At 42.3% G+C, this 26,032-nt stretch overlaps 1 protein-coding gene across 1 annotated transcript in view; it reads left to right on the top strand.

Moving 5' to 3' along the window:
• LOC308589400 (uncharacterized protein) overlaps positions 1–25,087 on the top strand; it is a 256,421-nt gene extending 231,334 nt beyond the window's left edge. The window contains exon 8 of the mRNA XM_081198613.1: positions 25,073–25,087. The gene's annotated coding sequence lies outside the window, so the exon portion shown is untranslated. The remainder of the gene's footprint in view (positions 1–25,072) is intronic.
• The last annotated feature ends 945 nt before the right edge of the window (positions 25,088–26,032 follow it).

Here is a 26,032-nt window from a genome sequence, read left to right as displayed (position 1 = left end):
TTTTGAAGACAAATGGATTACAAAAAATTTCCCAAGAAAGCAAATCAATGTTGAACTATAAAATATCTGAACAGGAAGTAGAAGGTGCCATTCAAAACATGCAATTGGGCAAATCTCCAGGGCTGACTTCTAGATATTATAGATCTTTGAAAGAGTGGTTACTACAACCTTTGAAGGAAGTCTGCAATGAAATATTGGAAGGGAAAAGGGCACCAGAGTCGTGGAAAGAGGCGTACATTACACTTATACCGAAAACAGAGACTGAAAAGACTCAGCTTAAGAACTACCGCCCTATATCGTTACTTAATGTGGATTATAAAATTTTTGCAGACATTTTGGCCAAGAGATTGAAAAAAGTATTGATGGAAGAGATTCAAAAAGACCAAGCGGGCTTTCTCCCGGGAAGACACTTGTCAGATAATTTGAGGAATATAATTGATATTTTGGAAAAACTAGAAGTGAATATAAACACTAAAGCAGTTCTGATATTTGTGGACGCAGAGAAAGCTTTTGACAACATCTCTTGGAGCTTTATGAAGAAGAACCTACAGGGGATGGGGGTAGGCCAAGGTTTTGAAAACGGTATAGGTGCAATATACTCTGAACAAAAGACTAAATTAATTGTAAATAATGTGGTGACGGAAGAATTTAAGATAGAAAAAGGGACACGACAGGGGTGCCCAATCTCCCCACTGCTTTTTATATCGGTCCTGGAGGTTCTGCTGAATATGATTAGAAGGGACCGGTTGGTTAAAGGTATACAGGTCGGAGCCAAACAGTACAAACTGAGAGCATTTGCAGATGACTTAGTATTGACGTTACAGGAGCCAGAATCTAGTACTAAAAGGGTTTTAGAACTAATTCAGGAATTTGGTCAAGTGGCAGGATTTAAATTGAACAAGTTAAAAACTAAGGTTTTAGAGAAAAACTTAACATCGATTGAAAGAGAGAGGTTTCAGAACGAGACAGGTTTGACTGTGGTTAAGAAAGTGAAATACCTGGGGATTAATATGACAGCTAAAAATGGGAACTTATTTAAAGATAATTATGAAAAATGTTGGACGGATGTGAAAAAAGACTTAGAAATTTGGTCAAATCTGAAGCTTTCACTGTTGGGTCGTATTGCTGTGATAAAAATGAATGTATTGCCTAGAATGCTGTTTTTGTTTCAAACATTGCAAATTGTGGACAAGATGGAATGTTTCAAGAAGTGGCAGAGAGATATTTCTAGATTTGTCTGGCAGGGCAAGAAGCCCAGAATAAAATTTAAGATACTAACTGATGCAAAGGAAAGGGGTGGATTTGCCCTGCCAGACTTTAAACTTTATTATGAATCAGCAGCCTTTTGCTGGTTGAAAGAATGGCTACTTCTTGAAAACACAGACATTTTGGATTTAGAAGGTTTTAACAATGTATTTGGATGGCATGCATATCTCTGGTATGATAAGGTTAAAGCACATAAAGCATTCAAGAATCATATTGTCAGGAAAGCATTGTTTAATGTCTGGATAAGATATAAGGATTTATTGGAAAACAAAACCCCAAGGTGGTTGTCACCGATGGAAGCAAAAGCACAGAAAAAGCTCAATATGGAGGCCAAGTGGCCGAAATATTGGGAAATTTTGGAACAAGAAGGAGACAAATTGAAATTGCAGAGTCTCGAGAAATTAAAAAACAAAGTGCGAGATTGGCTTCATTATTATCAGATAATGGAGGCATACAATTTGGATAAAACTAAGAATTTGTCAAGAATGTATAACTTGCTGCTGAAATGGAATACTCAGGATGAAACGGTGAAATCTGCCATGATCAAATGGGCACAAGATGTTGGACATAATATTATGTTTGCTGACTGGGAACAGTTATGGACCACAGGTATGAAGTTTACGGCATGTAATGCCCTAAGAGAGAATATTATGAAAATGATATACAGGTGGTACATGACCCCAGTCAAGCTTGCAAAAATCTATTATTTGCCCGATAATAAATGTTGGAAATGTCAAGAAACTGAAGGTACATTCTTTCACCTTTGGTGGACGTGCCCAAGGATTAAGGCTTTCTGGGAAACGATATATAATAAACTGAAAAAGGTATTTAAATATACCTTCTTGAAGAAACCAGAGGCCTTTCTCCTGGGCATAGTCGGCCAATTGGTGCCAAAGAAAGACAGAACTTTTTTTATGTATGCCACAACAGCAGCAAGAATACTCATTGCAAAGTATTGGAAGACACAAGATTTACCCACTTTGGAAGAATGGCAGATGAAGCTGATGGACTATATGGAACTGGCAGAAATGACTGGCAGAATCTGAGACCAGGGAGAAGAGTCGGTGGAAAAAGATTGGAAGAAATTCAAAGATTATCTACAGAAATATTGTAAAATTAATGAATGTTAGAATGATGTTGGATAGAAATTAAGTGGTTTCCAGCTGTAATGCTTTAAGGGAATATGAAAAAAGGGTTATAAATAGGTAAAAATTTAATGCTATTATTTTTAAGATCAAGATCAGGATAATTAAAGAGGGTAAGGATTTGCTGATCCAACAGATGGAAGTGGAATACAAAAAAGGGAGGTATGAGAAGGTCCGGGAAACAAGCTAAAGGAAAATAAGTAATGGAAAACCTGTGTGTTTTTTAACTATTTTTATTTTGTATTTTTGTTATTTTTTTGTTTATTTTTTTTCCTGTTGTTACATTTAAAAAAAAAATCTTAATAAATATATTATAAAAAAAAAGGAATAGGACATCCCATTTTCATTGGAGAAATATTGGTGAGTATGCAACCAGGCCTGTTCGATCTCACTGTCACAGGTTCACATGGCACAGCAAACCAAACTATTTGTTTTCCCTCACCTTTTCTTTCTTTCTTTTTTGCCATATCATTTTTATTAATTTTACAATAATGCTTTCCATTACAATCTCTCCTCTTATATTATACATTTTGGCTTTTTAGGGCCATGACTTCCTTCAAACCTTCCTTGTGATTTTCTACCTTTCATTTCAAATTTCTGCATTTTCACTACTTAGCCATTGCCTTCAAATCAAAAACCTCAAAGCATCATATTTTCTTATTCTTCTCTGCTGTGATTTTCATACCTTTCCTGACAAAGCTTCTTGCAATCCTACCAACGTGTTTGATTGACTACAATTGTCTTTCAGATAATTTACAAATTTAGTCCCGTCCTTGATGAACTTCTAGTCCCGCTGTTCATGGATTCTTTTCGTCATTTTGGCCAGTTCCGCATACGCCATTAACTTCAGTTGCCATTCTTCCTTTGTCAGAAATTCCTCTTGTTTCCACTTCTGTGCTAATAAAATTCTTGCTGCAGTTGTTGCATATAGGAAAAGCTTAGTACCTTGTCTGTTAGTGTCTGTACCTACAATTCCCAATAGAAAAGCTTCTGGTTTTTTAATATATTTCAACATTTTCTTAATTTCAATATATATCATATTTCAAAGCATTTCACTTTCTTACATTCCCACCACATATGATAAAAAGTACCTTCTTTTTCCATACATTTCCAGCATTTATTATCTACCTTATAGAGTTTGGCTAATTTCACCAGTGTAATATACTATCTATATATAATTTTCATCACATTTTCTCTTAAGGCATTACACGCTGTAAATTTTATTCCTTCTTTCCATAATTTCCCCCAATCTTCTAAATTTATATTATAACCATAATCTTTAGCCCAATGAATCATTACCAACTTTACCTCTTCATCTTTCAGATGCCATTCCAGCAATATTTTATACATTTTTGACAATGTTTTATATTTGTTATTCAGTATTTCAATTTTAAATTTTGGTTTGGTATTTCCAAATCCATTTTTCTTCATATCATCCTTAAACATCTGGTTAATTTGGTAGTAGTGCAACCAATCATTAACATCCCTCACCTTTTTACTCTCATGGCTTAGCCCTGTACGGTGCAGGAGTAAAAAGGACCAATGAAGAACAAAGCATATATTAGCCCCTTTCTGGAAGGCTGCCTGTTCACATAGTCCCTGTAAGCCATTGTCTGGTTTGCTGTGCTATGCAAACCTGGCCATGTGGCCTGTGTAGCTGAGACCTTATCCTTTAACATCTCATTGATCTTGAGTAAGCCCATTACCTTTCTTCTCACTGAGGAAACCCTGACAAACTCCTGTTGAACACACTTTGAGAAGCACTGCTTTCAACTCTCGTTGTTGACTCAGAGCCAGCCTGTCTGTTTAGATATGTTTATATCTTAATACTTCCTCTTTGTCCTTTAGAGAGCGCGAATAAACATACTTTGAAGAGAACACATTGTTCCATAAATTATCCTCTTGTTAAATTTATGAGGATTGTTTTCAGCCTTTGTGAAGAAATTGAAAATTCTGTCTCAACAGCAGCGCCTCCATTTATCAACATAATCAGAGATGTGCTGTTTTAATGATCTGTTGGTATTCTGAAATGAGAACAATGACCTTTGTGTTAATTAGTTGGTATGGAGAGCCTACTGAGAGGGAAAGTGAAGAACTTAATGGGACCTTAGATTATGTATTCTCCTCTAACACTGGAAGTAATAATTAATATGAATTGTGGGTTCAAATAAACTGTCCTATTATACATACTAAGTTGCACCTAAACTCCTTCATTCTTGAAGCCAAAATATCAGGTGCCTTTCTCCTTCAGAGCAAACAAACAGGGAACTGTCATTATACTGGAAATTAAAACTTCTGCCATCAGAATTCACACATAGAAGATTTCAAGTAAATGGAGACATTTTGGTATCTAACTCCAGGTGGAATCAGGATGTTGTATCCTTCTGGGTCAAACTCTCTAAAATGCACTCAGAGCTCTTCTCACCCTTAACCCAGAGGTAGCACAACAGGTCTCCTACAATAGATCACAAAAACTCTCAACAATTCTTCCCCAGCTGGTAACATTGTTTAGACCAGCATTTCACAGACTTTGGGCTCCCCGATGTTGTTGGACTACAACTCCCATCATCCCTAGCTAACAGGACCAGTGGTCAGGGATGATGGGAATTGTAGTCCCAAAACACCTGGAGGGCCAAGTTTGGCCATGCCTGCCTTAGACTTTTACACCACACACACACACACACACACACACACATACACACACACCAACAGTTAGTTGGCCATTCAGTTTTATGATTGAAGTCAGTGAATCAAGCAAGCCACGCATTAAGGCTGCAGCCCTATACCCATATGCCATAATATAGCACGTACATCAATGGCACTTACTTCTGATTAGATATGCATACATCTTAGTCATGACAGACCTTCCATATGGAATCAAATCTGAAGTGGACGTTCCTCAAATCACCACTTGGCCTCTACCCACTTCTGCAATATGAGGCAGGTATATTGTGTTGTGAGGATTAGAGCGGGTGGCGCTGTGGTCTAAACCACTGAGCCTCTTGGGCTTGCTGATCAGAGGGTTGGTGGTTCGAATCTGCTTTACCTTTTAGACCCTTATTCCTTTAAAGTTTAGCAAGGGAGGGATCCCACTGAATTTGATAGCTCTAGATAGCACCCAAAAACTGATGTATATACACCAAGTATAATAAATGCTAACTTTTTAATTTATTTTCCTTTTTTTCTCATTAGTATGACATGTACATTTTTTATTGTGGTTAACACTCCTTGCAAAATGCCCTAGTTACTGCGCTTTTTCTGGTTCCTTTTCATTGTGATTTAAATATAACTGGTGTCTTGTCATTATTCAAGTTGATTCCAAGTCATTAAGACACTCCAGTTAATGACAGATGATGTTGTTTATGTAGGAAAATCCAATGTTAGCTACATAACTCTATTAAGTTCATGGCTCTTCTAAAACTATTATCACAATTTCTTTTCTGAACCCGCCCCCCCCCCCGAATGAAGAATTCAGACATTTCCCCACAGTTTCTGACTAGATAATAAGAATCCAAAGTAATTACTATCCCCTGTGCTGCAGCAGATGGTATTTTAATAACCGGCAGGAATTTGCTGTTTAAGGCCTTCAGTGCAGGTACAGCTCCTAAAAGTCCTTGTCAAAAGGCAAAGATTGAGTGTAAGATGTTGTAATAGTCACCCTAGACTGACACAGGGCAGGCTGGTTGCACTATATAGCAATAACTCACACATGAAAGTATCTTCATTTTTCCATTTATTTATTTTTGTTGTGCTCACCCAAATAAGCCCCCTCTTAAAAACAAAACAAAACAAAACAAAACAAAACAAAACAAAACAAAACAAAACAAAACACATACATCATTTAGGAAGGCATGATTGGCATAATCAGAGCTAGTAACACATCACTCATATCATCCCAGGGAAGAAATGACATCATTTTTCACAAAGGTCTCTTGATACTTCTTCCTTTTATTCTTTGGAAAGCAGCTGCTGCTTGTCGGTTAATATAAAGCAAGATGTTAACTTTTCTTTTAAAGAATTAATCCATTTTTAAAAATGGAGGCACAAGTGAACAACATCCTCGAAAGCCTATTATCCAACAAAGCTGATTAAAAAATGAAAACATGCTATGAAGTCAGATGAGGAAATGGTTGTAGGGTCCATAATGAGTGCAACTCATGAAAGAACAAAAAAAGTCCATAAAATAGGATCTGATGCATGACACTTCCCTGATAGGGTAGGCTGACATGCTCATATAAAGATCAACCTTATCTTGGTACACTTTTTCAAGATTTCAAAATCTTCAAAGGCTTGGATTCGAGTTTGGATTGCTAAGTGAAAATTCAGTTTCATATATGAATATTGTATTGTTTCTGTCCTCGTAGTCTAAAAGAACTCAAAAAAGGATAGGTGCAGGGAACAGTTTTTGCAGTTCCTAGTAATTATTTCTTGCCATTTCTTGGCATCCTTGTGTCATCAATACTTGGCATTCCAGAGCCCTGTCTGGGATCCTGAACCTTGTCCTCAATTATGATACCCATCTACTAGTGTTTTTATTTCATTTTTCTGTGAATGTCATATAGCTCTGCTTCATGCATATTTGATCATTCTGTACATGGCCCTTTGTGAGAAAGTTTGCACTCTCCAGGATCTGAGTACACTAATGGCATTTTTATGATTTAACCGCTAAAAATAGTAATGGACTTAGTGCAATATAATAAGTGGTTCCGGCACAAATATGTGCTATAATCAACACTGTACATAAAGCGATCAAGGAAGGATTTCATTTCAAGATGACGCACACTTGAAAATGCATTTCATTATAAGCAGAAAGCTTGGTAAAGGTGACGAAAGGCTGGTCCAGAAACAATCACTAACACGGATGAATAATATAAGGAGAAGCAGATCTCCAAACACACACACAAAAGAATAGTATTCCACAAACATCTGAGGGATGAAGGAGACTTTTTCTGAATTAAATTTTGGTATTGCTTTGACCCAATTCCTACTTCCCCCTTAATAGGGTTTCACATCCATCACCTCCTATTTGATGAAAACTCAGAATGACAGATTCATGAGTGAGATATACCTACCCAGTCACCCAGGCTCTCTGGAGGCCCCATTCATAAAAGTTGCTTTCATGCACAGACTAAAGGCTTGAAAGAGAAGTGGCATTCTTTGTTTTAAACTCAAAAGTGTTTATGTGACTGCGCTGGACTTTTGGGCAGCTGTAAACTTCTGAATAAATTAAACTTGATATCAAATTCAGCAGCATTCCAGATCCTGGGCACAACTTAAGACTGTCTAGGCCTGTCACCCATCTGGATGGTTGCATGACCACAGACATTTAGGATATAAATAAATGTTACCTTGATTTTGTCATGGGAACGTGCACTGATTCGGTCAATGTGAGGATAACTGAAGTCACACATTACTGCAACACTTTCTCCTTCAGTACATCTCTGACTTTATTCTTCATCTTGAGATCACCTTGAACATTTTGTTCAGTGGGGAGCTGTAGAATATCCTCAGGACTATACTAGTAATGTCACCTCCTCATGGACAACACTGCCGCTCTTGGGATTTCCAGTTTGTGTGACTCTATCCCATTGTTGCCTCACAGAGACACCACCACATTAGGCTCTTCCCTGTCTATCCTATAGTGCAAGGTGTGAGATATGAGCATCCAAAATGCTAAGTTAATACTCATCAGTGCTACAACGGTCTAAGAAAAAAGGTCCTACACCTTGTGCCAGAGGCAGTTGTGTAAGTTGGCACAGTTTATGTCAGTTAATAACAGTCTTTTGTGTTGTTGGAGCAGCTGAGAAGCAGGTCTGTTCTGCTGCTGTCCCCTGGGACAATATCAACAGTCTGGTTGATAATCAGTTTTGACCCAGTGGCCCTATGCCAAACCACTTACATAGAAAATCAAGAAAGTTGTGGCCTTCTTTGACCCATATTGTCAGGGACTGGCTGGACAACAAGGAGTAGTGGGAGTCACCAGCTGAGAAACCCCCAAGGAAGATCCCAGAGGAAGAAGGCTCAGAGCCCGGGGCTTGGTGGTGGGACACAGAGGAGAGGTCAGAGGGGGAAGCTTAGGAAGAGATCCTGGATACTGATGAGACAACAGGGTTTAGTGAACAGGAGGAACCTGTGGCAGGGAGCAGGTCAGATTCCGAGGCTAAAGCAGAGGAAGGGGGTCAAGAGATTGCTGATGCATCCCAGGAGTTGTTGTTGTGTTGTGTTGTGTTGTTGTGTTGTGTTGTGTTGTGGTGTTGTGTTGTTATAGGGAGCCAGTGTGGTGTAGTGGTTAAAAGTGGTAGACTCGTAATCTGGTGAACTGGGTTTGCGTCTCTGCTCCTCCACATGCAGCTGCTGGGTGACCTTGGGCTAGTCACACTTCTTTGAAGTCTCTCAACCCCACTCACTTCACAGAGTGTTTGTTGTGGGGGAGGAAGGGAAAGGAGAATGTTAGCTGCTTTGAGACTCCTTCAGGTAGTGATAAAGCGGGATATCAAATCCAAACTCCTCCTCCTCCTCCTCCTCCTCCTCCTCCTCCTCTTCTGTATTGAAGTTCTCACCCTGGCCACCAGGGGTATTGTGTATATAGTTTTCACTTAGGTCCACGTAAGTTAATTTAGGCAGGAAACCCTGGGTGGTTGTTGTTACAATGTTGACAGCCGGCTGCCTATAAAAGCAGGCTGGCTGAGCTGTTTGCTGTTCAGTTCAGTTCCAGCTTACTTATAAAGAACTACTTGGAGAAATCTCTGTGTCGTCTGTTATGTCCACCCACTACTTAATAGGGGTCTTCTTCTCCAGCTGTGACCAGCTCCCATCCCCTCGGGTCTCCAAAAACCTGCAGTATATTGAGGGCAGAACGGAGACCAGCAGTGTGCAGATGCAGTTTGTGACTGCTCAAGAAACATCCGGGAGAGGAGGGGCCTTAAGAGGGGTAGGAGGCAGGGACCTTCAGTCCTGGTAACTGCTCTATGGGGCCAAGACCTACTGGGAAGTGTTGCCGAGTTGTATGGTGTTTCCTTGACTCCCGCCTTGACACATATAATGTTGTCACAAGTGGTGTTTTGGGTGGCAAAGTCCTGCGGGGCAGTGGGCTCCTGATACCTGGGCATGAAACTCTGCCTGCGTCAGTTAAACATGCAACTTTGAACCCACTCAGCATCCACCTGTAGACAAGGAAAGGTAGTGGAAAGTTAGCTGTCTTTCAGAGAAGCTCGGCTACCATTTCTCCTCTTCGCATTGAGTTTTCTCCAGAACGCAGTTTGAAAGCCAAAGAATTAAGCTGCAAGATGCTGCTTTTGCGCCCCCCCCCTCCTATGCCCCACCCAAACAAATGTCTGGATCTGCGCACATGCATACACAGGAAATTACTGGAAATTGCCTTTTAGTGAAAAGGAGGATAAACTATGAAAGGAAATGAGACTGAAGAGCTGAATTCGGAAGACATAAACCATAAGCATTTGGATGGCTTCAGCAGCAAACGACAACATTGCATGGGTAAAGAACGGAATTATTCACTTCTGTGAAAGCAGATACACCAGAAAAGGTGATTCTATCTGAAACAAATTGCAGCCGAGCTCCCCATTAGTTTGCTGACAGAATATTAACAAGGGTCTCCCACATGCCCCTGCCAGCCCACACAAACCAATCATTTATTGTAGAAGTCTGACAAAATACACATTTGTGAGAATCTAGAAGAAAATGGATTTGCATTTGCAGAGAGAGAGAGAGAGCACACACTTCCACAAGCTGTTAATTCTTTTCTTACAAAGGCTATTTTCCCTGTTAAAAAGCGGCAAAGAAAGATGCATTCAAAAAATTTGAAGGCAGGGAGAAGACGTCCCCAGGCTACATTATCAAGTTGTCCAGGAGTATAAAAGGTGTTTTGATTTCTTAATAAAGTCACAATCAGCTAAGTTGTAGAAAGGCAATGGAGAGGATTTGACTAGTAGATCTGTCCAAGGGAACACACACGAAAGCAATTATTTTCAGAAGTGTAAAACCATTCCTCCCCACACCCTCAGAATCACATTCTTCTGTTTCACTTTAAGATCCTGTCCATAAGAATAAACTGCATCAACATTATTGTTATTCTTGAAGTCTTCTTAATTCTTAATTCAAAATGTTTTACACTAGTGACCAAAACTAGTACAAATGCATACACGTCTACTCAGAAGTAAATTTCTTTGTGTTCAATGGGAGGCCTAGTCTTTGTCTAGGGCTAGCACTGAGGGGAAAGGGGGTTCCTGTGACTTTAACAGTTGTATGATAGGCAGAAATAATTCAACTGTTAAAGCCTTTCCGAGTATGAAAACATCATTATGGGGGGAGCTTCTTCATGACTGTAGTCTGTCCAGTTTTGTATTATGCCCCCAGTAAGCCATTTTGTGGGGACGCGGGTGGCGCTGTGGGTAAAACCTCAGCACCTAGGACTTGCCGATCGCATGGTCGGCGGTTCAAATCCCCGCAGCGGGGTGCGCTCCCGTCATTTGGTCCCAGCGCCTGCCAACCTAGCAGTTCGAAAGCACCCCCGGGTGCAAGTAGATAAATAGGGACCGCTTACCAGCAGGAAGGTAAACGGCGTTCCGTATGCTGCACTGGCTCGCCAGATGCAGCTTGTCACGCTGGCCACGTGACCCGGAAGTGTCTTCGGACAGCGCTGGCTCCCGGCCTCTAGAGTGAGATGAGCGCACAACCCTAGAGTCTGGCAAGACTGGCCCGTATGGGCAGGGGTACCTTTACCTTTACCTTTAAGCCATTTTGTGACTGGCACCCACAGCGCCCTCTCTGCTCATCTATGAACTAAATGCACTTACTCAGAGCACTTCGGATGAGCATCAAAATGCCAATCATGTTATTAATAGGATATAATAATAGAGACAATTAGCAAAGTAATGCATTGGGATTGCAGGTAAAATGATCTGCCGCAAACAACAAGGGAAAAGGAACATCATTTACTGATAGTTTCCTACCAGCGTTATTAGAAATGACAGACCCGCATAAACAAGGCTGACAGATAAAATGTAAAACACATTTCAGGATGACAGTAATTGCCAGGAGTGATGGAGAAACCTTCTCTGGTTACATTACGATACTTCAGGTATTTATAAATTATAAATTGGCCCCAAGGTTACCAAGTAATCATGTATCTGGAAACAACAGAGGTGTTGGTCTCATAAACACCTATTTTCTCTTCAAACACAACAGACTTTCTTCCAGAATAGGTGGCCAGCTAAACAGCAATTGTTAAGGAGACATCTGTGTTTCAAACAGTCAATCCTCTCTGTCCTGCTTGCCTTTGGTAATTGACGAAACACCTGGAAGCGTCTTCACCAAGAAAGCTCATTGGTTCTTTTTTTAGTCTCAAATCAGAACATGGCGCTTTGCTTTGGATCCTATGAATTTTTGGTCAAGAGTCCCAAGGTAAAACTTTATCTTCCAAATACATCCCTTTGGGGGAAAAGGGGTTGTTTCTTTTGGGGGAGGAGTGGGGGGAAATCACCCATCAAGGCGGAAATTGCTGTCAATCAACTGCCATACAGAGAGGTGTGTTTGCCAGTTCCTAGCCTAGCATCAAGCATAAGCTCAACAAAACTAACTAGAGAAGCTAGAATTACGTTCGTCTTTCTGTTTCTTTTCTAAATTGCCTGTATGATTACAATTCTCATTCTCTTTTCCTACCAATAAATACACTTCTATTTTGTTATTTGTACACTCTGAACTGGTCTAAAGTTGCATCTCTAATATGAACCCCATTCATATTAGAGCCGGTGTGGTGTAGTGGTTAAGAGCGGTAGTCTCGTAATCTGGGGAACCGGGTTCGTGTCTCCGCTCCTCCACATGCAGCTGCTGGGTGACCTTGGGCCAGTCACACTTCTCTGAAGTCCCTCAGCCCCACTCACCTCACAGAGTGTTTGTTGTGGGGGAGGAAGGGAAAGGAGAATGTTAGCCGCTTTGATACTCCTTCGGGTAGTGATAAAGCGGGGTATCAAATCCAAACTCCTCCTCCTCCTCTTCATCTTCTTCTTCTTCTTCTTCAACAATTGGGATCTGGCCAGCTGCAAGCACTCTCTGTTCACTCCTTGTGAAAGCATTTAAACTTCTCACAGCAAAAGGCAGGAGCTGGGCTCTCACAGTGCCTGCCCCAAAGCTATGGACCTTCCACCCTAAAGTGATCAGGAGAGCTACCATTTTGTTGGCTTGGAAGAAGGGGTGCAAGACAAGCCTCTTTCATCAGTTCTCAAACTTTTCCCAGTTCAAAATTGTTTAGAGGTGTGTGTGTGTGTGTGTGTGTGTGTGTGTGTGTGTCTGTCTGTCTGTCTGTCTGTCTGTCTATCTATCTATCTATCTATCTATCTATCTATCTATCATCTATCTATCTAATCTATCATCTATATAACTGGTTCAAATCAAAGCAACACATAATTTCCATTTTCATAACATTGATTGTTCTTTCATCAAAATCATGGAACCTAGTCCATTCCAGCCAGAAGAACCCCATTAACTGGTAATTTCTGACGGGGGGGGGGGGAAATCAGTTGACTGCAGCATCAGAGCTCTATGATGAAAATCATGAGTCCCAATCAGGCCTTGTTAGACTGTGTGATAATTCAGCCTTGGTCAACATGTTCTTGATTTCTGTTGTCGGGAGAGGGGGACAAGTTCTAGCAAATGAAATGAACGGCTGGCTAAGATGCAGTTTAATGCATTTAAAGCAGGCTCATCAAACTTATGTCTAAATGGGTCTGGAAATTTCATTCCTGGCCTGGAAGAGATGCAATCAAAACGTGACATTGCAAGCACTCTGAGGCATCGCACAACAAATATTAGCAGTCATCATTATCAAATAAGGTCGCTCCTAGATTTCATACGAGGTACTTTTATCATTTCAGACACTGCGTACTTTTACTATTTCCCTCTATCAGCCAAACGGCAGTGCTTACTTCCTATGTCACACTCTGTTTCTATGACTACAGAAGCCTTCCATCTGAGCAGCCTGAATTTTCACTAATTCTTTGGACTCAGGTGAACCCTCTGAAATCAGAGCAGAACTCTCTCCTTTAAAATCCTCAGGTGGCTCAGTAGAGGGGGGAATTTTGGGAAAGCTTTGACACTTATTTCCTTTGTTCTCCCATTAGCCCCATATTCATTCTATAAACCATTGGGGGGGGACAGTTTTCAAGCTGCTTTTAAATGTAAACTAAACTGAATTTCTTCCCTATTACCCCTGCTCTGAGCAGTGGCCGGGCATGGGTTCATGCCAATCTTACTGTAAATAATTTCTCTCTCGTAGCCTTTCCCCACCGATGTTCAGCTTAAAGCACCTAGATATCTGACTGTGCTGCTGAAGTGGGGAGGGAATCAAATCAGTCCTGAGCCGCTTCTCACTCTTGTGTTATATATAGAGTGAAGCAGCCCACTTCAGGTGGTAGAATCCCATGGGGCAGCAAGCGAGGTGGTTTTTTTGGGGGGGTGGCAACTTCCTGTTTCACCCCAGGCTTTGAAATGGAACCGGCTGCCCAGATTTTTTTGGGGGGAGGGCACTTGTCTCAAATATTTATCTCAATTTGATACTTTTACATGGTTTGGTATGTTTTGTGGAATTTTATGCATTGCGGCTGGCCATTATTTTTTTTATCAATGATAGTTGAGTAATTCTTTATTGTAACTGTCAAGCGTAAACTGTTTAATTATTACTTGCTGATATTTAATTTTACTGTTGGCATTATATTCTAATCGATTTTTGACTATTGCTTAATTTTATATAAGGTGCTGATTTTAAAGTTATGTTTCTATTATGAGTTTTTGTAAAGGATCAGCTTGTTATTGGGTGTGCAATCTTTGCTCTCGATTTTGTTGTTTCTTCAGCTTGCAAACCGCTTTGCGGATCGTAATATAGAAAGGCAGTATACAAATTAAAAGTAAAAGTAAAATGAAATGAAATGAAATTTTCGCAGCTTTCTGCTTATACTAGCACGACTAGTTTACTTATTCAAAACTTCTACGTACCACCCTTTACCCAATAGATTCCAGGGCAATGTATATAATAAAGTGCTAAGAAGCATAACTTTAAGGGTCTGTAGTGTGATCGGGGCAGGAAGAGGAAATGCAACATATAGGTTTTTTTAAAAAAATACATCAAGATTTTGAATCAATGTGGAGGACTAAAGCTTTCAAAACTGCACTGATTTTAACCACTAATTTCAAGATGGCACAGATATTTTATTTTTATTTTTGGCTGGGAGGTGTCTTTGAATTCTTAGGCTGCTCACTGACAAAATAAAGAAATCCTTGCTGGCTGGAAGTAGGGTGCTTTGTGAGCCTTTGCAAAAGAGGCAATAGCCCAAGGCGGAGTGTGCGGTTTCGCTGCCTGACAATTTAATTGCCTTCAGTAAGTGACTTTAGGGACTCAAATCTGGACCCAAGAAACCTGCAGGTGTTTCCTTACAGTTCAGAGAACACATCTAGCATTTCATCATTTTTCTCTCTCTCCCTTGAACTTCTAAGTTCATGCCAAAGATCCAAAGAACCACGAGCAGAAGGGAAATAGCTGCTGTTGTATTTCAGCAAAGGCTTGAGAAATTGGCTAGAGAATCCCAGAGCAACAGACAGTTAAAAGAATCTAGACCTATAATAAAAGTTAACAGTAGAATCCAATGCACTTACTGGAACCATCAAAACTAGCTGTTGATCATGCTGATATGCTTGGGGAAATTAAGTATCTGCTCACAGCAGGCAAAAACTTTGAGACAAGGGTGGCGCTGTGGGTTAAACCACAGAGCAGCGGCGTAGAGTGAGTTGTCAGCACCCGGGGCAAGGCACGTAATTTGCGCCCCCCCTAACCCCTAACCTGCGAGTTGCCGCTGGCACTGCTGCCCAAACGACGCCGCTTGCCCGGAGGAGGAGGGGGGCAGAGAGGCGAGGAAAATGCAACGGCCCAGCAGCTGCAGCAGCAGCGGCGGAGGCGGGGCTGTGAGGAGGGGCTGCCTGGCGCGTCCTCCGCGGCCAGCGCTGAGAGCCGCTGCCTGCCGGGCGCCTTCAGCCGGGCGCTGCGAGACATGTGGCTCTGCTACAGCCTGCGCCCGAGGCTCTTCGGCGACTCCGGAGGCAGCGAGCGCGCCCCCCAGATGTTGCGCCCGGTGCGGCCTGCCCCCCTTGCACCCCCCACGCTACGCCACTGCCACAGAGCCTAGGACTTGCCGATCAGAAGGTCGGCGGTTCGAATCCCCGCAACGGGGTGAGCTCCCGTTGCTCAGTCCCAGCTCCTGCCCACCTAGCAGTTCGAAAGCACGTCAGAGTGCAAGTAGATAAATAGGTACCGCTCTGGCGGGAAGGTAAACGGCATTTCTGTGCGCTGCTCTGGTTCGCCAGAAGCGGCTTAGTCATGCTGGCCACTTGACCTGGAAGCTGTACGCCGGCTCCCTCGGCCAGTAAAGCGAGATGAGCGCCGCAACCCCAGAGCCGGCCATGACTGGACCTAATGGTCAAGGGTCCCTTTACCTTTACACACCAGGCAGATTTGGCATCTGGCAAGCTTCCCTGGGAAGAGATTCCCAATGAAGGCACCACGATGGAGAAAGCCACAATGGTTGTGGATTTGAGTGGGGACCCCCAACAGAAATCGTAAGGTCCAGTCGGACATGTAGAGGAAGGCAGACCTCCCGTCCTCATGTTTCCACTTGTACATGATTTTGTGAAAGCGGACGAACATATTTGAATTTGATTCTCTATTGCAAGGTATAAAATGGGCCTTCGGCAATGGGAAGGTGACTTCTGCATATGGAAGGCAACCTTTGGGATTCAACCCTCTGTCCCATTAAAAGAGCTGTAAATGCAGCTTGAGCATGTGTTTCTGTGCTAACTTGAAAGCTGCATGAGATGAGGCTTTGAACCATGGCAGATTTGACAAAACACACCCAGAAAAAGAAGAAGAATCAAGGAAAGCCACCAGTGGTCTATATACCGTATTTTTCGCTCTATAAGATGCACCAGACCATAAGATGCACCTGGTTTTTGGAGGAGGAAAACAAGAAAGAAAATATTCTGAATCTCAGAAGCCAGAACAGCAAGAGAGATCGCTGCCCAGTGAAAGCAGGAATCCCTCTTGCTGTTCCTGGCTTCTGGGATAGCTGCGTAGCCTCCATTCGCTCCATAAGACCCACACACATTTCCCCTTACTTTTTAGGAGGGAAAAAGAGTCTTATAGAGCAAAAAATACGGTAATGAAAATAATGTATCACAAAAAGGTATTCCATGTCATAACTTTCTAGTTTAATGATTTCCATCCAGGTGCCAGAGCATTATGAAAGCTTTCTTCAATGCAAGGAAATCTGAAGATTAGTTTTTAAAAATAATAATAATAAAAACCTGTGGTTTTATCTCCCTGCAAAGAGCAACAAAACAAGCCTAAAAGAAGAAATGAATATTTTCCAGCTTTCTGCCAGCTAGGTCCATCGCCCAGTGGCTCAGAAATGAATTTTAACTAAAATTAAAATCTTCTTTTCTTTTTTGGCAGAAGGCCTGGACAATTATGGGATATTTGGTTGCCATAGTGACAGACCCGGTGCAGAGCTGTTGCTATGTGGCGAAACTTGGAATACATAGAAACAAACCTTTTGCTGGCAAAATCAGAGCATCATATCTTCTGAAGAAAAGCCGTGTTTCATGTCAAGCGGGATCTCTTTGGAGACTCAACCGTGAACCTCATTAACTCAGCAAGAACTAAAAATGACACATGAAGAAAAGAATCCGTAAGCATTGATGGAACACAGGGATAAAGAAGCCATTTGCAAGGTATTTTCATGACAAAGCAAGCATGTGACTCCTCTTTAAAGTTGACTGGTGTGCTGTTGCATCCTCAACGTAATTGGGTAGAGATTGAGGAGCATTTTAAAAAGCAGTTGAGTTCAAATTTGCTCCAAACAAAACCTGTCTCTCTTTAAAAAGAATAAATCAGCTGAAGACATTTGCCGGCTTTGGAGCAACCTGTGAAATGTTCCTTCCACGGTTTATCTTTTCACCCACTGTCCCCAGTTTCATTGTTTTTGCTGAAACCATTCAGCCTGGAGAAAGGGCACAAGCTGATCACATTGCAGTAAAACAGCCTCTCCATCTGTAGGTTGGCAGGGGGAGATAAAATAGAAAACGCTAATGACTGGAAAGCAAGGCAGACCAAACCAGAGGAAACACCAGGTGCAAAGACTGTGCACAGACCATGTGCGCTCTCTCTCTCTCTCTTGCACACACACACAATGCATAGGCAGCACAACAGAACATTAGGAGAAAGGGGAGACATTGGTGCACCTCCCAAATGCTCATCCAGCACTATCTCCTACCATATGCAAGTCCCTCATGCTTAGCGCATGAGTAACCTAGAGAAAAGTGGGGTGTGCGTTGCTTGGCATACAAATCTCCCATTCCCCTTCAAATTCATTTAAAAATATTTATTTAGAACATTTACATTCTACCTTTCCACCCCAGGGCTTAAGGCGGTTTAAATAGTTGCTCTCTGCCTCCTTGGCCATTTCATCTTCACAACAATCTTCTGAGGTGGGTTAGGCTGAAAAGAGTGAGTGCCCCAAGGCTGAGTCTCATTTGAACCCATGCGCTCGGGTCCTACTCAGAAACTCTACAGCTATGACCAGGGCTGGATCTAGGTTTGATGAGGCTCTAAGCTACTGAAGGTAATGGGGCCCTTTATATGTCCAGCTGTTAAGTTGTGGGTGAACACATCGGACGACACAGGAATTCTTCAAACAGCTCTTGTTTATTCACAGACCAGAACAGAACTGAACTGAAGGGTTCAGCCAGCCTGCTTATATAGAGCTCTACTAGAACGCAACAGTAACCATTTTCTGTAACTATCCAATCACTGAACATCACTTTCGATCCCTTATTTGCATATGTGGACCTGAACTATCTACAGTATCCCCCTGCTGGCCGAGGGTGACAACTTCAGTACATAACACCAGCCGTCCTTTGTCAACAACAAATTGTTGCTGTTTTTTGTGTTGAATATACGCTATATGGTAATTTATGGACCTAATAGGTATCTAAAGCCATTTGCACATAACAAAATATGTATTTTATCAAAGTAATTGTTGAACTAAAATACAATTAAGAAGAAGTATATTAATAGTGAAATACAACGTAGGCACCCTATATATAGAAATGAGCAAACCAGTGATATTTTAGGGAGCAGGCTAGCAGGCAGGTCCCTATACTTACATCATAGGAGCCTACACAACACAAAACACTGTTGCTGTATGTAGGTTTTATTTTATTTGTTTTTTATCTTATATTTTGGAAATGTGCAACCAGTTTTTTCCCCTTTAAATTATTTGGGGGCCCCCAAGAAAGTGGGACCCTAAGCTATAGCTTGTTTAGCTTATACATAAATCCGGCACTGGCTATGACACCCCATTGTCTTTTTCTGCTGAGCACTCTCATACCAGCATAGTGATTGGGGGGGATAGACAAAAGTGGGTTCATATACTCTACATTAGGGGTCAGCAAACTTTTTCAGCAGGGGGCCGGTCCACTGTCCCTCAGACCTTGTGGGGGGGGGCGGACTATATTTTGAAGGGGGGGGGAATGAATTCCTATGCCCCACAAATAGCCCAGAGATGCAATTTAAATAAAAGGATACACTCTACTCATGTAAAAACACACTGATTCCCGGACCGTCCATGGGCCGGATTTAGAAGGCGATTGGGCCAGATCCGGCCCCCGGGCCTTAGTTTGCCTACCTATGTTTGCCTATCTTAAGCCTTCTGTAGGCTAATCTATCTCACATCAAGTTCAGGGGTGTTTATTCCCACTGGATGTAGAATTGTACAGGTGGATTCTCAACCTCATACAGCTGCTTTTATTTTATTGTGAATTACCTTGTTTGGGGGCTCGTGATTCCATACATACATACATACATACATACATACGATCGTCCTCATCATAGGCATTAAAAAGCAATAGCAATATAGCTCCATGGATCTGTTCCCAGGCTCCGTTGTAAAAATTAAATACTAATCAGCTGCCAAGTGCACAACATGGGAAACTGAGAATCAATGCCTAAACCAGCATGTGCAATGAAAAGGAATATGAATAATGTATCAAGCCAAGGCCTTTCAGAGGCACTTTTGTTTCCAGGCTGGATTATATTTTGTGCGATTTCTCAAAAATCAAATGAAAGAGAAAGCAACCATATTTTTGCCATTTGAAATGCTTTCTGATATGATGGAAGAGGCTTCAAAGTGTGAACACTTATGCATCCCATGTGCTTAAGAGGGGGCAGAATTGAATATTTTTGAATCCTGGACCGAGGCCGTTTAGGGCTTTAAAGGTCAGCACCAACACTTTGAATTGTGCTCGGAAACGTACAGGGAGCCAGTGTAGGTCTTTCTAGACTGGTGTTATGTGGTCTCGGCGGCCGCTCCCACTCACCAGTCTAGCTGCTGCGTTCTGGATTAGTTGTAGTTTCCGGGTCACCTTCAAAGGTAGCCCCACATAGAGCGCATTGCAGTAGTCCAAGCGGGAGATAACCAGAGCATGCAGCACTCTGGCAAGACAGTCCGCAGGCAGGTAGGGTCTCAGCCTGCGTACCAGATGGAGCTGGTAAACAGCTGCCCTGGACACAGATTTGACCTGCACCTCCATGGATAGCTGTGAGTCCAGAATGACTCCCAGTCTGCGCACCTGGTCCTTCAGGGGCACAGTTACCCCATTCAGGACCAGGGAGTCCTCCACACCTGCCTGCCTCCTGTCCCCCCAAAATAGTACTTCTGTCTTGTCAGGATTCAACCTCAATCTGTTAGCCGCCATCCATCCTCCAACCGCCTGGGGAGGAGAATTATGTATGCCACCGTGAACTTCTCTGAGGAAAGGTGGGGTATGAATGCAGCAAAGAAATAAAAGAATGAATGAACGAATGAATGAATGAATTTAGCTAAGGCATATTGTTCACATGAAGTCCCATCTCTAGAAACGCTTCTGTATTGTGCAGAATTCGAGGTGCTTGTTTGAATCAGGGTATCAGATTTCTAATGAGGAATTTGCATGCCATACACCTTTCCACCAAGTCTCTTGCAAAGGAATTCTCTCAATGATAATCGTGCCCTGTGGAAGAAGAAAAAACCCTGGAGGAACAAATGCAGTCATAATATTTTATTCATAACCTCTTCAATGTGATACATTGCCCTTGAGGCAAATGAACAATTTGCATCCCTGGAAAGTCCACTGTGCCGCTTTAGCAAAAATCCCAGAGAGAATTATAGAATTGTAGAGTTGGAAGAGACCCCAAGCGTCATCCAGATCAACCCACTGCGAAGCAGGAATCTCTATGGTGTGTTCTCTGTTCTCCCAATAGAAGACCATAAGTACAAAATACTTCTGATACTGGTCTGGATGCTTTTTCTGCATCCAAAAGCAGGAGCCAGATTGCCACTAGCAAAAAATTTAAAGATATCTACAGATATGTGCACGTGTGCAATTCCTCCAATATTTTGCACTAAGGGATTGTGTGCTTGTATCTTTTTTTTAAAAAAAGAGGAATTATTTGAACTCTACAAGAAATTAATCAGAAAGTTTGTTGCAAGGTCAGTGGTATATCTGCTTCTGGTCTCAAGCAAAGATTCCAGATGTGTTCGTTATCATAAAAAATAAGCAGGTCAAGTAGAGCATCGAAGCAATCAGCAAGAGAAGGCAATAGTGTCAGATATTTGGGGAAGATATTTGGCCATTGGACAAAGCCAGACAGCAGGTGTCAGTGTTCAGGGTGGAAATAGTCATTGAAGGAGAAAATAGAAAGCAATATGTTTGCGGTGATGACTGCCAGGGTCATGGTGATTGTTTCTGCCTGAGAACAAGCACTGTGAAGCTTGAAAGCTTGCTTACTCTGAAAAGCAGAAGAAGGTTGGCAAAAGCTAACACTTTGCCTCTGTTGCCTCTTCCACAAAGAGAAAGTAAAGCTGAAGACAAAAGCTAAACCATGGCTCCTCAAATTTCTGAAACACAGGACACAGTATGAGATCTCCGGGTATAGGGTGGTATATAAATTCAATAAATAATAATTTAAAATAATAATATAACAGTCTTCAAGGTACATCTCACACTCAGGGAGAAATAAATACATTGGCCTTCATTTCCTGGGAAGATAACCCCTCCTACAGTTGTTAATGAAGCCTTCTACTGTTGGTCCTACCCGTTTGCTCAGACATTCAGGGCTTAGCGATGGCACCATGCTTTCTGGGCAGGAGGAAGGCTGCAGGGATTCCCTCAGGCCTGTCAGATCAAGTATGGACAGCATATGGGAATCCCCACATGGCTGTCACTGCCGATCCACTGGCAAAGAAAATGTGAGATCAGTGCTACATGGGGCCTTCCCTTCACTGAGGGATAGAGAGCAGAGGAAACATTAATACTTGTGCCTTAATTTTTCAAGGGGCACACACCGCCCCTTTTGTGGCACATTAGTATGTGTAATGTTTGTGGCAGCTCCATTCCGTGATGGAGGCCAAGACTTCAGAATGTCCTGTCTTAATCATTAGCTAGCCCACTGGAAAGAAGTGAAAAGAGTCTATGTGAAGCCAGTGGCCTAGCATAGGGGGCCCACAAGGGCAGTTGTCCTGGGTGCAAAATTGTTAGCCGTGCAAAATTTCATCACCCAGTGCTGCTTCAATACAGCTGTGCACGTCCATTGCTGAGTTCCATTGAAAATGGCTTCTCTGTGTGAATGAGGAAGTGACCTCTCCAGACAATGGAACAACTCTTCTTTTCTTATCTCTGCAGATGCAACCTCCTGGGTGAAGCAGACGCTCTTAGGGTGTTGAATACGCATGCGTACTCTGCCCGTTTCCCTCCTTCCACATGGCCCCAGGCACTGGCAACCCACGCTATGCCATTGCATGCAGCTGTGTGCAAGGAAGAGGCTATAAAATAAAACTCTACATCTGTTAAGCTTGATTTCAGATTCTTATTTCTAGATGCCCTAGTCTTCTGACCACAACAGTACCTCTCACACAGTTTTGAAGATCACTGAGCTGAATCTGTCGGCTTTAGTGTTTCACTTTATTTTTGTCAAAACAGGCTCATGCAGTCTTGTATGTGCCCCATGCCTAGAGAGCAACTGTCTGAGCAGCTTTCCCTTTGTCTCCTGCTTCTGCTCTTTCTGACCCTAGAAAAACCCACTTTTCAGCAATAAATCAGAGCAAACGTCAACCGACACTCCATTGACTCAATTGACATTTGCTCCCATTCAGCGGTAAAGATTGGGTTTTCCCGGGAGAAAGCAGTGGGACAAGTGGAAGTCTGGATGAGCCCAAAGACATGGAAAGTAATAAGGTTTTGCGTCACCAGAGATTAGCCCATAGACCTAATTCAGAACTGGTTCCTGCTCATCCTTATCAAGTGCAGCAGAGTTGAAAATGTCAAATGGCTGCTGAAGGCTGAATAAGTTAAATTCTCATGAGTGTGATGTCAAGAAAAGATGTCGTAGAAGATGGTTGTGAAAAGCTTTAAAAGACAAGGAGAGGCAAGATGTTCCACAAGGCATTTGATATTGCAACCCACTTGTGTTATCACTGCCAAGTGAACAACACAGCCTCTCTCCTTCCAAACTGCCCTTTTCAAATCCCAGATTTGCAGATTCCAATAATATTAATCTCAGGGCATGCATTTGGAAATTGGATGAGACTCCCATGAGGCACTCAACTATTTCCTCCTCATTTTGATCAATTCTGTGTTTTCTTACTAAATCTGGTGGCGACTAGAAAATCCCCAATTGGTGTTTTCCATGCCTCCAAATCAGTGGGCTTTTGCTCTTTTGAGTGCCTCATTGCACTGTGAACTTTGTAAAAATGGCTAGAACCACAGCTGCAGAAATCTTTAGCCTCAGATAGACAGAACTGTACTTCCCAAATGCTATTTTACTCAGTGGCGTAGCGTGGGTTGTCAGCACCCGGGGCAAGGCAAGTAATTTGCACCCCCTAACCCGTGGATTTTAGTAGGGGCAGAGAGCTGCGAGTGCGAGCGCGCCCCCCAGATGTTGCACCCGGTGCGGCCGGCCCCCCTGCACCCCCCACGCTACGCCACTGATTTTACTTCTCTGACATTTTTAGTACGGAAACTAACAGCTGAAAGTCCAGAATGTTCTAACCGGCCGTGATGAACGAATAAACGCCAACCTCTTTTGACCTCTATATCACCAGCTTGTCTGCAGAAGCTATTGAGATCTTAACCTCATCTCATCAGCATCTTAATAACATTCTGATTAATTCAGGAAGCTTGGTAATAGTAATATATTACTCACCGCGATAAAACAAAATGAAAAAGGCTTCGAAACATTTCCTCTTCCAGTTCTAGAAAGACGTTTGCATTTTTTAAAAGTGTGATTGGAGAAGACAATGCAGTAACACCTGGTATTTTTTGAGGACCTCAAATCACCCCTGGAGTTTTGTTTTTAAGTACCAGTTCCACATCTGCTCCTGTCACTTCCACCATTTATGATTCAGCAGCAGGGAAGGCTGGGAGAAGGGGAGGCAGATGACTGCGTTCCTCCGATAGCATCCATTTTGCCTAATTCAGTTACTGGACTGGATACAACTCTCCTTAACACAGCTGCTCCAGTCACGCCTGTCATTTAAAAAAAAAAAGTTTCCTGCGCAAGGCAAAATCTTTGAAACCCCAAGGGGTATTTTCATACATCATAAAACTGGCTGCAAATCAGCCCAATTTCATGCCATGTGACTTCAGTCTATATAAAAGAAGGTGGTCTTTGGTTCGTCAGTGGCTGGTTATGTGTCTTTTAAAGCAGGCACAATTGTAGGCACAACACTTGGTTTTTTATTCCCTCAGGTCTCAAGCGTTGAGGCAATTTTAAATCTTGCTGATGGTCCTGTTCCATCTGCTTGTTGTTTTATTATGTGGGTGTGTTTCATCACTGTGGTATTTTAATTGTGCAAAACCTCTTTGGGAGCCAATCTTAGTGAAGGGTGGCCCATAAATTTTCCAGACAAACGAATACTGTACTCAGGAAAAATGCCGTTAAGCAAATGAGCAGCCTCTCTTCCCACCCCACCACCACCCCAGTTTTAGGCTTCATGTATTTATTCCTCAGAAACAGCTCCATCTATGATCCGCCTGAAGCCCAGCAGTGCTCTGCCACAGGTATAGGTAAAAGGTAAAGGGACCCCTGACCTTTAGGTCCAGTCGTGACTGACTCTGGGGTTGCGGCACTCATCTCGCTTTATTGGCCGAGGGAGCCGGTGTACGGCTTCCGGGTCATGTGGCCAGCATGACTAAGCCGCTTCTGGCGAACCAGAGCAGCGCATGGAAACGCCATTTACCTTCCCGCCAGAGTGGTACCTATTTATCTACTTGCACTTTGACGTGCTTTCGAACTGCTAGGTTGGCAGGAGCTGGGACTGAGCAACGGGAGCTCACCCCTTTGTGGGGATTTGAACCGCCAACCTTCTGATCGGTAAGTCTTAAGCTCTGTGGTTTAACCCACAGCGTCACCCGTGTCCTGCCACAGGTATAGCGGCTATGAAATGTGAGGTCATTCTGGAGAGCAAGCAGGGAAGGGAACCTGGGGTGATGCATGGTCTCCAACTGCCCCCAAAATGCCGTCATCGTCACCAAATAAAAAAAACCTTAAACTATCACCCCAGGAGACTCATCGCAAAGTATTGGAAGACACAAGACCTACCCACATTGGAAGAATGGCAGATGAAGGTGATAGATTATATGGGACTAGCAGAAATGACTGGCAGAATCCGAGACCAGGGAAAAGAGACGTCGGAAAAAGATTGGAAGAAATTTAAGAACTATCTTAAGAAATACTGTAAAATTTATGAATTTTAGAATGATGTGGTTTTCAAAATCAAATGGAGTACAGCTGTAAAGATTAAGTGAAAGGAAAGTAAGGATGATAATTAGATAAAATTAAGGGTGAGGATTTGCTGAACTAAATTTTTGAAATGGGAATGCAGAAAGGGGAGGTATGAGGAGGTCGGTGAAATAAGTTTTAAGAAAATAAGGTATTGAAACTATACTTGTTCTTTTTTATGTTATTTTTGTTTGTGTTTGTGTGTATTGATATGTTTGTTACATTTTGTAAAATCCTAATAAATATTTATAAAAAAATAAAAATAAACCATCACCCCAGGAGAGGGGCTCCTCACAAACCACCCGCAATTTCACACAGATGAAAATAAGGAACACTCATTGAATTCAGTAGGAACAAGAACTGGAATGGGCAGCAAACTGTTGAAATAGAAAACTGGGGGCATTTATAAACGGTAGGCAATAATGAAGCAGAACCCCAAAGGCCCAGACACTGGCTAGAGAAGGCTTCCTCAACCTCAGCCCTCCAGGTATTTTTGGCCTACAACTGCCATGATCCCTAGCTAGCAGGACCAGGGGTCAGGGATGATGGGAATACACAGCCATGTCAAGGAACTGCACACAATCAAGTCTGTGAGTGACCCTTTGATATTTCTGAGAAAGGGCTTTTCATTCCAATATCTTTTTAGATGATGAAGAAGAAGAAGAAGAAGAAGATGATTGCTGCATGCTCTTTCAATATTACTATGGTCAATTCTAACAGTGAGGGTCCCCCTGTGACAGCTACA

This window comes from Podarcis bocagei (genome assembly GCF_964188305.1).
Source record: "Podarcis bocagei genome assembly, chromosome: 6".
In the NCBI taxonomy this organism is placed as follows: Eukaryota; Metazoa; Chordata; class Lepidosauria; order Squamata; family Lacertidae; genus Podarcis; species Podarcis bocagei.
The sequence above is the reverse complement of the archived record's forward strand: the minus strand, read 5'-3'. Positions and strand labels throughout refer to the sequence as shown.